Raw genomic sequence first — 4225 nt, forward strand, 5'->3', positions numbered from 1 at the left:
GGGAATTTAAAGGTGTAGGATCAAATACAAATATACAAGGTTTATCAACTCAACATCAGCATAGAATAGACCTATAAAAAGACATGTAAACGATTCTAGTGAAGCATAAAATGCCCTAAAGTAACAAGCATTTATTAAAAATAGTAATAATATACAAATTCATTTAAGTTTAGAATTATAATTAATGACAATAATAAAATAATGAATTAGAGTAGGCAACGTAATTGGAATAGACTCACCTGGGAGGCAAGCAGCAAAGAAAGAGAAGTGGGAGGAGTCTGATAGCACTATATTGTTGTATGATGTGTTATGATTGGTTGAATTTTTATTTACAACTTGTTAACCATTTCTTTGCTGCTGGGAGTTACAGTAAAGAAAGATAAGCAAATATGAAGCCTCCTGTCTTGCCATAAAATGACTTCTACAGAAGAAGATAGTTGAATAGGTAGTTATGAAATTGCAGAATGAAATGGTACACACACACACAATCAATCACATGTTGAATTTACTATTGTTTGCTGTAGCAAGTAACTTTTAAGGGCTGACTACTAGCATAGGACTTTAAATTGTAAGCCCTAGTTAAACATTTCATTAGATTTATACATCCAGCAGCACAATGACTTAGTAAGTGATTCTGGATCAGTCTCTTGGGAAGCAGTAAACCGAACAGTGCATATACCAATATACAGTACTACATGTTTTACCAATGTTTAATACATACAACAACCCTTACTGCAGAACTGCCATTTAAGCTACTAGATCCAGAATTCAGAGATATTCCTAAAAATCAGTCAATTCAAAAGGAAAAGTCCACTTGCTAAAGTTACCTAGGTTTTCACCTTATTGAGAATAATATATGTAAATTATGTACGTGGCAATCCATTCTTCTAATGGCAAATGCTAAAAGGATTAAAATAAAAAAAACATTCTGAATTAGCCTGTACCAAGGAGGAATACAAAAGCAAAGGGTGAACAGTATTCATTACCTGGAAAGTAATGTGCATGTTACAACACTGGACTGCAGAAGATAACTTCTCAGCCAATCTATATGGGCACCTTCGCATGTCCACAGCGCAGAAAACTGGCCAGAGACAAAATGACAATGCTATGAAATTTCTTCAAAAAAAAAAAAAGCCACAACAGAACAAACCTTGTCAGGTCTCCAACTTATGACTATTTCTGAAGTGTTGACACTTTCAGTGGCCCGATATTCTGTACTTAACCCCTCTCCACAAGTCGCTTCAACTTTCCCCCCCATTTATTTAGAACCAAAAACAAAATTGTTATGCATTTTCCTACATTGACATTGGGCATAGGTAATGCCGTTAAGTGTCAATCCCAGAGCCGTCATCAGTGCCAACTGCAGAGAATTGGCTCCATCTATCGGTGTTCTCCATAGACATGCATGCTATACTCACATGCATTTAGCAGTGACGTTTGCTCCTTGAGTTGAAGTGCCAGGAGCAGAAGAGGATGTCGTCAACCACGAGGGACAGGTTGAGGTAAGTAGAACTCCCCTTTTCCTGCCCCCTCCAGTGGTGATGTCACCATGGGGGTACTGGCAAATTAGGCAAAATCCCTTGACTGACCGTGCAGCATAAACATGCAACAATCTTCTTGCTACTACCAATATGTTTATTACTACAGTGACCACCGTTTTTATGAGACTGAATTGCTTTAGAAAGGATGGTCACAACAAATTTTGCAGGCACTCTTCCAAAACTGAGTAAAACTAGTTTAAATTTTTTTTTTTTTAATTGGGCTATTTACACTACACTCCGTTTGCTCAAATCATGCCTGAAAAAGGTGACTGAATGGGGGAGGGGTTCCAAAAAATATACATGGCATGTGAGATTAGTTCTTAGACCAGACAAATGTGTTTAATACCAACACATCATTTACAAAGGCATTAGAAAAATCATTTATTGATTACTTTACAAAAAGATGTATTTAAAGAACATTAAAAGTGGTAACATAGCTAAATTACAGGTAATTCTATGTGTATTTACAAATAGCATTTAAAAGCTTTTTTTTTTACATTATTTTACACTTCGGTTTCATCTAAAAATCACACAAAAATAATTTAATCAAAGCTTGGTTTACCCACCCCACTAAATTGATAGACCTCAGAGCAAAGATTCCAAATACATTTTTTTCTGGGAATAAAAGTTCAGCTAAAATAAAATACCACCCTATATTTTTCTAACAGGTTCCATCCAGTTATGGTCTGCAAGACTATTAAATAAGACATTTTTAATTTAATTTAAAAAAAAAAAAGTCTGCCCTTTCCCATGTAAAATACACCAAACTCATATTTGCTCCCAATCGAAGACAGACAAAAACAGGGCATACAAAATATACTTAACACTGTTAACAATAGCTAACCTTTTAGGCATCACACGTTTAATTTTAAATAGGCAAGTTTAAGCCATTAAAGTTCTCTCCCACCCAATTGTAAAGACCCAAATAGCAGCAACCAAATAGTACCAAAAGCTGCACGCATCATTTTCAATGATGTAGCCAAGGTATAAATAATGCATTGGCATATGAAATTGAGAAGCATTTCTACAAATCTACTGTACTAAGCAAGATTATGTATAGCTTAAAGAGCTGCTGTAAAACGTGTTGGGCAAAACATTTTCCAAGTAACAGGTCATTAAACATTACAATACATCTTTTGATGCAAGTCCATTTGTAATATGTAGTCTTTATTGCTAACATTCGTCTTGATGCAGGCATCTTCAATCTGAGACATACCATATGAAAGGAAAAAAAACGAAGGGAAAAAAAAAAACCCTTTTCACTTGATGGTACACAAAACAGCTATGTTAATTTCAAGTAAGGCAAGTCGCAGTACTCCTTCAAAGTTCCACAAAAGGTAATTAAATCGGACTTGGGTATTGGAGTCAAAAGGTTTGCCAACATGACACTGGCCAAAGTGTTTACATTGTATTTATATGTAAAACATTATCAAATATTGACAGCAGCATTTTGCAGAGTGTCTGCGGGGACGACAAATAAAAATCCACACAAAATCTAATTTGCTCAGCGTTAAGAGGTGGCAGGCACACTTTGGCACTCCAGATGTAGTGGAATGAGCATTATGTGAGCCATCGTTCACATCTAAAATGTCAAACTGTTGCCTATCCCTTGCCTACAGCAGTGTTTATGGGTTAATGGGGAACTACCTGGGAATAAACCAATATTAGTTCACTTATGGCTTCCTTTGGTCACGTCTGAAATGTTTTGGGAGGAGAAAGGGGGCAGTTAAACTTTATAAGATTTGCTTTTTGCAAGATGATATGTAGGAATTTAATTATTAAAATCCAGTTTTTCAAATATAAGCTTTAACTCTACCCAGGGATCTGGTCAGCAAGCCCTGGTGCTGTAAAAATCTCCACTTCACTCTGAAACAGATATGGGACTGATAAATATGCATTGATGCAGCCAAGCATTTGCCTCCATCCAGCTAGTTGGAAAGGTTTCTATATCACAAGCCATATTTTTGAAAAACAGGAATAAAATCTTTATGTACTTTCCTGGTAAAATTTGTAGTTCTGATTGGAACAAATATTTAAATATTACTCTCTTCTATAGAAAGTGATTATTTGTAAAGTTTTTATATCGAGATCTGAAATGTCAAAGAGGAAAGTAAACGCATCAGTAAATCCTAAAGTATAAATGCAGAAGTGCATTACAAAACTATTATTTTTAAATAAACTAGAGAGATTTGATATCTGATCACCTGCGATTGTGTTTCAGACAAAAATAAAAAAAAAAGTAAAACCGCATAATGTAAAAAGAAACCGCATTGTCAAAATGTCAGCCTTGAAATAAAAGTGATAAAAGGGGACCTTATATTTAGATTTAAGGTTTTGAAGATAATTACTTAAAATAGGTTAAGCAGTTGCAGGCACTTCAAACCAGCTTAAAGCACAAAAATACTAGAGGGCATTGTAAACTGAGGAATTTGTCTATCAAAGTCTTTAAATAAATAGTGCCAAACCTCAAATGCAAGGTAACATCCAACCTTAATGACCCCGTTAGCAACCATCAAAAAAGGCAGAAAATTACAAATCTGGAGACTTCAGATGGTGTCTGAAGTTGTCCTCTTATGGGTACACAAGTAACAATTAAGGCTATAAAATAATTATAGGTTACAAAACAAAAAAAAAAAAACCCACACAACAAAAAAACAAAACAAACAAAATATAGACACAGCATC

This window comes from Pelobates fuscus, chromosome 4 (genome assembly GCF_036172605.1).
Source record: "Pelobates fuscus isolate aPelFus1 chromosome 4, aPelFus1.pri, whole genome shotgun sequence".
NCBI classification, from domain to species: Eukaryota; Metazoa; Chordata; class Amphibia; order Anura; family Pelobatidae; genus Pelobates; species Pelobates fuscus.